General features: G+C 35.0%; 2 long non-coding RNA genes across 5 annotated transcripts; both read left to right on the top strand.

The window, feature by feature from the left end:
* The first annotated feature begins 829 nt into the window (after positions 1-829).
* LOC114538086 lies at positions 830-3,015 on the top strand. 3 transcript variants are annotated; one of them, XR_003688673.1, is made up of 3 exons: positions 830-911; positions 2,184-2,273; positions 2,476-3,015. It is a non-coding gene; the product is annotated as an uncharacterized LOC114538086 (long non-coding RNA). The 3 variants fall into 3 exon arrangements; XR_003688675.1 differs by having other exon boundaries at positions 895-919; XR_003688674.1 differs by lacking the exon at positions 830-911 and adding an exon at positions 1,175-1,674.
* Positions 3,016-4,823: 1,808 nt separating this feature from the next.
* LOC114538083 lies at positions 4,824-6,462 on the top strand. Of its 2 annotated transcripts, none has more exons than XR_003688671.1 (3): positions 4,824-4,840; positions 5,671-5,764; positions 6,297-6,462. It is a non-coding gene; the product is annotated as an uncharacterized LOC114538083 (long non-coding RNA). The 2 variants fall into 2 exon arrangements; XR_003688672.1 differs by lacking the exon at positions 4,824-4,840 and adding an exon at positions 5,295-5,306.
* The last annotated feature ends 4,233 nt before the right edge of the window (positions 6,463-10,695 follow it).

Raw genomic sequence — 10,695 nt, forward strand, 5'->3', positions numbered from 1 at the left:
AATGAAAGATAAAATGAACAAGCTGCCATGTATTTTATGATTTTACAAGCTGCCATGTGTTTTATGATTTACAGCTCGAAAATTCTGTATTTCGCAATTGCTTTTCCAAGTTGCTCGATATATTATAATATTAACTATAATAATACCGTTTCATGTGTATAGAAAGATCTTTTTTGAAAGATTCAACATTGCTCTGATGCAATTATTACTTTCTGGCAAATTTTTAGGGGGGTTGAGGCCCCCCAGTAAGATTTCTTGGGGGGGCCGAACCCCTCAGTCCCCCATACTCTATGCCTATGCTTGTTCTCATGATTATTTACATGGAGAAAGAATCAAATAAATCATTATCACAATCAATTTTAAATACAATAACTAATTACCTGAAAAATATTGAATGTATTGAAAATATTGATCGTTTTAGAATTTAGACATGCAGTATCAATAATATAAAATTGTACGGTAAATTGTGCGCAAATCAGGGGGGGCATTCGGCACGCCCAGTACGCGGAAAACCTGGGAACGAGGATAGATTTCGGAGAAGAAAGGCGAAGGAAGGAAAGCCCGGAAATTTTTTTTTTCTATGTTTTAAAGAGAAACTATAAAGTTATTTTAATGAAGTGAAGCTTGTTGAGAAAAAGATATTCCGATTATAAGTATATCTAGATATATATCTCATAAGCGTGTTTTTTGTTTCCTGCCTTTTTTGATATGACTTCGTCCTCGCGCATCGAATGTTGGAATTTTCTGAATATTTTTTCGGTCGATTTCTTTCGCATTAGTTCAACGTTTTAGAGTAAGAATGTTTGTTATGCCCAAGCATTTATTTCACGTAAATGACGTTCATTTGTTCTGCTTTGTTAGATTAAAAGTCCAGCGAGAAATGAAGTGAAAGGCGATTTGAAAACCACGAGGTAAGGCAGTAGGCCGCCATTTTATTATATTTTCGTACTTTTTTTAATAGTGTGTTGTTTTTGTTTTATTTTAACATTCTATGCCCCAACCGAACACTTCAGTAAGGGTGCAGTAGTTTTAAGAAAGATTTGTGGTTTAATTTTATTAAAAAATCCGCCTTCAGTCGAGAGGCGAGAGGAATGGCGAATCATTTCAGACCATGTATTCGGTTTTGACATAATTGTGGGACATGTGTTGCCAAATTGGTTTGTATTTTGAAACATTCGATTAAGTGCTGAGAAAAGAAATGGAAAACTACTTCTTTAAACCCCGTTTTTGTTTTTGCCAAGGCAGGTTGATGCATGTAGTTTGATATATGGGAGGGGTCAGCACCATTTAGTAGCCTTAGAATGAGGGGAAGTAGAATTGTTTAAACGTTGATTCAATGTTGTTTTATCAGAGTCTGATGTTAATATTTTGTGTTTCAGATTATTTTTGCCAATGTTTTGATCTGAAGGTTTAAAGAACCACTTTTACAATATTGGAGATATGTAGTGGAATAAATGCCTGGAAAGACAATTATTGTCTGACAATATAAACTATAAATTGAAACCGGAATGCAATGATAAGAAAGGGAAATATGGAATAAATGCCTGGAAATACAATATAAACTATAATTTTAAACTGGAATGCAATGATAAGAAAGGGAAATAAACTATTGCTAAGTCTAAAGAACCACTGAAGCTGAAGAATTGAGATACAACAATCTTTGACTGACTTTAGGTGTAAGACGTTCGCCCAGCTATTGTAGACCGCATGGAATCGATTCAAGTCCTTTAAAAATTTGTGAATCAAGATGAGAATGAACTTAGTAAATCTGTAATTGCTGCTATATGTTTTGGCTAAAATATAAAAAAACTGTTGTATGTCTCAAAACAAAGGAGCTGATATCTATGATACCAAAAAGTACAGGATTGTTTGACATCAGAAATACAAAGAATTCGGCACACAGAGACAATTCACCTTTTAAAACGAAACCAAAAAACTAGAAGCAAAAAACAAATTGTGCTTCAAAACAAAACTAGAATGCACTGCTTTTAAAAGGTTGAAATATAGGAAAGGACAACTTTTTTCTAGGCGTTTAGTGATTCGTTTATAGTAACATCGCTCACGATGATGTTCGGAGTTGATCGGCATGTTGTCGTACATTATCATACCAGGTGATCTGCTAAGATCACATGGTAATTATTGCCTATGAAACTAATCTCAACGTTAAAAAAAATTTTCTTTAGATTGGTGGCGATCGAAGGTGGACAGCAAGATCGAAGCTCAGCAAGATTGAAGATTGTTCGAAGAAGAAGGAGTTCGCCGTTGACTAAAAGGTGGGTTCCGGCGATTATATGCGTAATCTGCGGTTGCTTTGTCCGACCCCAGTAGGGGGACCGTTTGCCTAGAGCGTTTTGGTCCCCCGCACGCTGCTAGTTCCCACTTGTAGGCCTTTACACTAATCTACGGGAAGGCCGTAGGCCTTCCTTAAGGAGTACAGTGTAGCTGAGCCGAACCCTTTTTTTTCGTTTTATATAGGTTTATCTGAACAGCTAGTTGTCGAGATGAATGCGAAGACGCCCGGCCAAATTCAAAATGGCGATGCCAAAGAAAACCATCCACCTGGACCGTTCGCAGACCTTTCTGGGCAAGATTGTTGTGCTGTCTGGTCAAAGTTAAGTATTTTACTTTGATGTTTGTGTGCCTTCGGCTAATTGTTGGCCAGAAATGACAAAAAGCCATATACAATATGAAATATTCTGCGTACAAGGTTATCTAAAATTTCGAACTTAATTCTGCCTGCAATGATGATAATCTTTACTGAAAATTTATGTCATGAGCAACTTCCGCACCTATAGACTGAAGCAGAACTGAACATTTTGTCATTAACGTTTATCTCAACAGCCAGTTATCAAGACGAACGTCAAGAGAACAGTTGAAATAGAAAATAGAAATCAGTTCAAGACTCGCCGCCGCCGAATTCAAATTGGCGATCCCATACACGTGGACCGTTCGCGGACCTTTCTGAGCAAGATTGTTGTGCTGTCTGGTCAAAGTTAAGTATTTTACTTTGATGTTTGTGTGCCTTCTGCTAATTGTCGGTCAGAAATAAAAAAACCATATACAATATGAAATATTCTGCGTACAAGGTTATCTAAAGTTTCGAGATTTTTTGCCTGCAATGATGATAATTTTTTACTGAAAATTTATGTCTTGAGCAATTTTCGTACCCATAGACTGAAGCATAACTGACGATTTTGTCATTAACGTTTATCTCAACAGCTAGTTATCAAGACGAACGTCAAGAGAACAGTTGAAATAGAAATCAGTTCAAGACTCGCCCGGCCGAATTCAAAATGGCGATGCCGAAGAAAACTATACATGTGGACCGTTCGCGGACCTTTCTGAGCAAGATTGTTGTGCTTTCTGGTCAAAGTTAAGTATTTTACTTTGATATTTGTGTGCCTTCTGCTAATTGTCGGTCAGAAATAACAAAAAACCATATACAATATGAAATATTCTGCGTACAAGGTTATCTAAAGTTTCGAGATTAATTTTGCCTGCAATGATGATAATTTTTTACTGAAAATTTATGTCTTGAGCAATTTTCGTACCCATAGACTGAAGCAGAACTGAAGATTTTGTCATTAACGTTTATCTCAACAGCTAGTTATCAAGACGAACGTCAAGAGAACAGTTGAAATAGAAATCAGTTCAAGACTCGCCCGGCCGAATTCAAAATGGCGATGCCGAAGAAAACTATACACGTGGACTGTTCGCGGACCTTTCTGAGCAAGATTGTTGTGCTTTCTGGTCAAAGTTAAGTATTTTACTTTACTGTTTGTGTGCCTTCTGCTAAAACTAGAAAATAATTAAGGTAGTTAAATCCAATTTATATTAATAATGTCTTATTATATTAAAGATTTTCCTTGGTCAACATTGGAAGTGAACAAGATTTCTGCACAGAGGTAATTCGATTGTTTCTTCTAAATTTATATTAGCCTTGCAGCTCAAATTCTTGTCACTACCTTGTAATACATATCAACTGCCTGGGTATGTATTTTGTTATTTCAATAGTATAAGAGGGAATTTGCTGCAACTAGGATCTTTTTTATGAAAATCGTCAGTGCGGTCACAATTTGGTTAACATTACTAAGTGAACTTTGCATCTATACTCACTATGTGTCACCAGTAATAAATTCCTGTGCTGGTCTTTGAATAAATATAGCAACCATAGTTATATAGAGGGATGAAGTAACCATAGATACCTGACGAAAAACTAGACAATAATTAAGATAGTTGAAAATGGAATTTTGTATTAATAACTTCTTTATATATCAAGATTTTCCTTGATTAAGAGTGCAACCAGCTACATTAGCTGCTGTGGATATGGACTTTACTGTCAGAGGAAATTGGAAGTGAACAAGATTTTGCAGAGGTAATTGATTGTTCCTTCAAAATTTATATTAGCCTTGCAGCTGAAATTCTTGTAGTGACTTTGTAATACATATCAACTGCCCGGATATTTTTGTTATTTTTATAGGGGGAATTTGCTGCAACTAGGATCTTCATGAAAATCGTCAGGCAGTCACAATTTTGTTAAGATTATGAAAGTGAACTTTGCTTCTATACTCACTATGTGTCACCAGTAATAAATTCCTGTGCTGGTCTTTGAATAAATATAGCAACCATAGTTATATATAGAGGGATGAAGTAACCATAGAATACCTGACGAAAAACAAGACAATAATTAAGATAGTTGAAAATGGAATTTTGTCTTAATAATAACTTCTTTATATATTCAAGATTTTCCTTGATCAAGAGTGCAACCAGCCACATTAGCTGCTGTGGATATGGACTTTACTGTCAGAGGAAATTGGAAGTGAACAAGATTTTTGCAGAGGTAATTTGATTGTTCCTTCAAAATTTATATTAGCCTTGCAGCTGAAATTCTTGGTGACCTTGTAATATATATCAACCGCCCAGATATATTTTTTGTTATTTAGTATAAGGGGAATTTGCTGCAACTAGGATCTTCATGAAAATCGTCAGGCAGTCACAATTTTGTTAAGATTATACAGTGAACTTTGTTTCTATACTCACTATGTGTCTCCAGTAATAAATTCCTGTGCTGGTCTTTGAATAAATATAGCAACCATAGTTATATAAAGAGGGATGAAGTAACCATAGAACACCTGACGAAAAACTAGACAATTTAAGATAGTTGAAAATGGAATTTTGTCTTAATAATAACTTCTTTATATATTCAAGATTTTCCTTGATCAAGAGTGCAACCAGCCACATTAGCTGCTGTGGATATGGACTTTACTGTCAGAGGAAAATTGGAAGTGAACAAGATTTTTGCAGAGGTAATTTGATTGTTCCTTCAAAATTTATACTAGCCTTGCAGCTGAAATTCTTGTAGTGGCCTTGTAATATGTATCAACCGCCCAGATATATATTTTGTTATTTAGTATAAGGGGGAATTTGCTGCAACTAGGATCTTCATGAAAATCGTCAGCCAGTCACAATTTTGTTAAGATTGCTAAGTGAACTTTGCTTCTATGCTCCCTATGTGGTCACCAATGATAAATTCCTGTGGTGGGCTTTGAATAGATATAGCATTTTATAGAGCGATGAAGTAACCATAGAATGCGTGACCAAAAACTAGACAATAATTAAGATAGTTGAAAATGCAATTTTATATAATCATGTGTTCTTGTAATATTCAAGATTTTCCTGGTCAAGAGTGCAACATGAGTCGTGGATATGAACTTTACTGTCAGATGTACATTGATTGGAAAGTGAACAAGATATCTGCACTGAGGTAATTTGATTTTGTCATGGATGGCCAGCATTTGATTTTAAAAAGCCACTACATTGTTGAGATGACAACAATCAAATTGAAATTTGCTTCTATGGTCACCATGTGTGAAACCAATGATGAAACTTAATGCTATAACAGCTGAACAAGTCTGGCTGATTACTATAATTCCTGTGGTGGTTTTACAATAAATATCCATGAAAAGACCAGCAATTACTATTTTTAACTTGGGAGAAATTTTTCTGATTTCCATGTGATTTATTTTCAGTAGTACTCAGAAGGGTGGTACCCAGTTTTTCTGTGTTCAAATTAAATAGTGACATATTTCTGGGTTGAATATATGCATGTGACACATTCTTTTATTGAAAATAGCTAAAATATAATTGGCATAAAACAAAATGCATTCACGAATGTATTGTCTATCCATGAAAGATGGCTAAAGTAAGATAATGAGTAATATCTTTTGATAATGATGTCAGCTTTGAAAATACAACTTTTTGCCTAAAAGGATTGATGAAATGCTTTTTCTCTTTAGAATGAATGAAGTTGAAGAAAGTTGAAAGGCACCCCAGAAGAACCTGAATTATTTTAGCCCTATCCTAGATTCATTGAATATTTTAGTGTGTGATAACATGTGTGAAATGTTATCAATTATGTGACAATTTTCAAAACTTGGATTTATAAAGATAAATTTTTCTTTGTAAAGTTTAAGAAGTAAACCTTTTTGTCTGGTGGTGTTGGTGTTTTTTGCATGTTTTTCCCTGTGCTTTCACAATTGAAAATATTTTAGCAGTTGCTTTTGGCTTTTTCTCATACTTCTTTTCTCTTTAATTTCTTCTTAGTATTAGTATTTTTTCTAAATATATTTTCTCTTATTTTTTTTGATGAAATTCTTTTTTTCTTTGGTGTTGAAGAAAGTTGAAAGGCACCCAATTTCATTGATTAATATTTTTTAGTGTGAAATGTGATGAATTATGTGACAATTTCAAAACTTGGATTTATAAATCTTTTTTCTTTGTAAAGTTTAAGAAATAAACCTTTTTCGTCTGATGGTGTTAGTGTTTTTTTTTGCAAGTTCTTCTGTGTGACTTGACAATTCTAAATTAAGCCTCTTAGTATTTTTTAGTATTTTCTAAGTTAAACCTATTAGTATTTTTCTAAGTCAAACCTATTAGTATTTTCTTCGATTGCTCTAGTTTTTTTCCTCTAGTTTTTTCTTCTATTTCTCTTTTTTTTCTTTTATTTATCTAGTTTTTTTTGTTTTCTCTTGTCTTTTTTCTCTAGTTTTTTTCTGTAGTTTTCTTGTTAGTTTTCTTGTTGGATTTCTGTAGTTTTTCTTGTTGGATTTATAAATCTTTTTCTTTGTAAAGTTTAAGAAATAAACCTTTTTCGTCTGATGGTGTTAGTGTTTTATTTTGCAAGTTCTTCTGTGTGACTTGACAATTCTAAATTAAACCTCTTAGTATTTTTAGTATTTTCTAAGTTAAACCTATTAGTATTTTCTAAGTCAAACCTATTAGTATTTTCTTCGATTGCTCTAGTTTTTTTCCTCTAGTTTTTCTTCTATTTCTCTATTTTTCTTTTATTTATCTAGTTTTTTTGTATTTTCTCTTGTCTTTTATTCTCTAGTTTTTTTCTGTAGTTTTTCTTGTTAGTTTTCTTGTTGGATTTCTGTAGTTTTTCTTGTTGGATTTATAAATCTTTTTTCTTTGTAAAGTTTAAGAAATAAACCTTTTTCGTCTGATGGTGTTAGTGTTTTTATTTTGCAAGTTTTTCTGTGTGACTTGACAATTCTAAATTAAACCTCTTAGTATTTTTAGTATTTTTCTAAGTTAAACCTATTAGTATTTTTCTAAGTCAAACCTATTAGTATTTTCTTCGATTGCTCTAGTTTATTTTCCTCTAGTTTTTTCTTCTATTTCTCTATTTTTTCTTTTATTTATCTAGTTTTTTTTGTATTTTCTCTTGTTTATTCTCTAGTTTTTTTCTGTAGTTTTTCTTGTTAGTTTTCTTTTCTCTGGTTTTTTCGTCTATTTCTCTAGTTTTTTTCTATTTTTCTACTTAGTTTTTTTCTCTAGTTTTTTCCTAAAGTTTTTTCTTGTTTTTTTCTCTACTTTTTCTAGTTAGTTTTCTTTTCTCTGGTTTTTCTTCTATTTCTCGATTTTTTTTCTTTTTCTACTTAGTGTTTTCTCTAGTTTTTCTTAATGTTTTTCTCTTGTTTGTTTTTCTAGTTAGTCTTTTCTCTGTTTTTTTCTTCTATTTCTCTAGTTTTTTTTTCTCTAGTTTTTTCTTCTATTTCTCTAGTTTTTTTTCTATTTTCTCTTGTCTTTTATTCTCTAGTTTTTTTCTCTAGTTTTTCTATTTAGTTTTCTTTTCTCTGGTTTTTTCTTCTATTTCTCTAGTTTTTTTCTATTTTTCTGCTTAGTTTTTTTTTGTAGTTTCTTCTTAATGTTTTTCTCTAAGTATTTTCTAAATGTTTTTTGAAAAGTTTAAGAAGAAACTTGATTTTTGTCTTGTGGTCTCTTGTTTATTTTCTATTTTTTTCTTTTATATCTCTAGTTTATCTCCGAGATTTTTTTTACCAAAAAGTATTATGTCTTGGGGTACCTGTGTCAAGCCAGACACAGGTAGCCCAAGATTGACACAGCTAGCCCAAGACAAAATACATCTTCGTAAAAAAAAAACTTAGAGAATTTCAAAAAAATGAAAAAAATTAAATTTAAAATCACAACTGAACTGTTAGTGAACTATACAAAAATCAGAACTGAACTAATTATGAGGTCATTTCTGGGGGCGGCGCTTATTTCTCTACTTCCTTACACTTTGACTTTCAACTTCCGATTTTTTGTGGGCGTGGTCAGACACCCCACTTAATCTACTTTTTTTCTCCAGATTCAAACTTTGATTAAATTTTTCTTGAGATTCATTTTCGGTTTCACTTTTTTCTCCGGATTCATTTTAAGATTCGAATTTTTTCTTGAGATTCATTTTCAAATGAGGTTTTTTTCTCCAATTCAGATTATGAATTACTTTTTCCCAAGATTTATTTTTGGAGGGATTCGCTTTTTTCTCGAGATTCATTTTTGTATTCACTTTTTTCTCCACATTCAGATTCGGTATCATTTTTTTCACGAGATTCATTCTTGGAGGGATTCACTTTTTTCTCCAGATTCATTTTTTGATTCACTTTTTTTCTCCACATTCAGATTCGGAAAAAAAAATTTTCCCGAGATTCATTCTTGGAGAAAAAAACTGAATCGAAGATGAATCTGAAGAAAAAATTCGAATCTTAAAATGAATCTGGAGAAAAAAGTGAAACCGAAAATGAATCTCGAGAAAAAATTGAATCCTTCCGAGAATGAATTTCGAGAAAAAGTGAATCCAAAAATGAATCTCGAGAAAAAGTGAACCCAAAAATGAATCTCCAGAAAAAAGTGAATCCTTCCGAGAATGAATCTCGAGAAAAAGTGAATCCAAAAATGAATCTCGAGAAAAAGTGAATCCAAAAATGAATCTCGGGAAAAAGTGAATCCAAAAATGAATCTCGAGAAAAAAGTGAATCCTTCCGAATCTCGGGAAAAAAGTGAATCCTTCCGAGAATGAATCTCGAGAAAAAGTGAATCCAAAAATGAATCTCGGGAAAAAGTGAATCCAAAAATGAATCTCGAGAAAAAAGTGAATCCTTTCGAATCTCGGGAAAAAATCAGTTCGGGTGCGCGAAGTCTTGAAAATTAGGCGTGGGTGCGACTTACAATTCGAGAGAAAGTTGCCAGTCTGAGAAGGCCGTTTCCGACGATCTAGAGGACCCAATTTTCGAAAATCTTTCTCTCGGCGCCAACCATGGTGGCGCCTCGTAGATTTCAATAATTTCCGAAATATATATCAAAATCTCGCTTTCAGTTTTATGCAGTCGGGTTTGCGTAATAAATATATAACTGTCTCACAGCCTATCAAAAAGAGCTATAATTGCATTTGGTTGCCACGCCCTTTTCCGCGTATTTGTTGCTGGTTACGCCCTTTGGTAGGGCAAATTTGCTTCACACCCCCCCAACGCTTAGGGTCAAGTTACGCCCCTGAGCAAGCGTAGCAAGCGTAGCAGTCGTAGCAAGCGTAGCAGTCGTAGCAAGCGTAGCAAGCGTAGCAAGCGTAGCAAGCGTAGCAAGCGTAGCAAGCGTAGCAAGCGTAGCAAGCGTAGCAAGCGTAGCAAGCGTAGCAAGCGTAGCAAGCGTAGCAAGCGTAGCAAGCGTAGCAAGCGTAGCAAGCGTAGCAAGCGTAGCAAGCGTAGCAAGCGTAGCAAGCGTAGCAAGCGTAGCAAGCGTAGCAAGCGTAGCAAGCGTAGCAAGCGTAGCAAGCGTAGCAAGCGTAGCAAGCGTAGCAAGCGTAGCAAGCGTAGCAAGCGTAGCAAGCGTAGCAAGCGTAGCAAGCGTAGCAAGCGTAGCAAGCGTAGCAAGCGTAGCAAGCGTAGCAAGCGTAGCAAGCGTAGCAAGCGTAGCAAGCGTAGCAAGCGTAGCAAGCGTAGCAAGCGTAGCAAGCGTAGCAAGCGTAGCAAGCGTAGCAAGCGTAGCAAGCGTAGCAAGCGTAGCAAGCGTAGCAAGCGTAGCAAGCGTAGCAAGCGTAGCAAGCGTAGCAAGCGTAGCAAGCGTAGCAAGCGTAGCAAGCGTAGCAAGCGTAGCAAGCGTAGCAAGCGTAGCAAGCGTAGCAAGCGTAGCAAGCGTAGCAAGCGTAGCAAGCGTAGCAAGCGTAGCAAGCGTAGCAAGCGTAGCAAGCGTAGCAAGCGTAGCAAGCGTAGCAAGCGTAGCAAGCGTCGCAAGCGTAGCAAGCGTAGCAAGCGTAGCAAGCGTAGCAAGCGTAGCAAGCGTAGCAAGCGTAGCAAGCGTAGCAAGCGTAGCAAGCGTAGCAAGCGTAGCAAGCGTAGCAAGCGTAGCACACTTTGG

This window comes from Dendronephthya gigantea, unplaced genomic scaffold, assembly GCF_004324835.1.
Source record: "Dendronephthya gigantea isolate DGI-Jeju-01 unplaced genomic scaffold, DenGig_1.0 000173F, whole genome shotgun sequence".
In the NCBI taxonomy this organism is placed as follows: Eukaryota; Metazoa; Cnidaria; class Anthozoa; order Malacalcyonacea; family Nephtheidae; genus Dendronephthya; species Dendronephthya gigantea.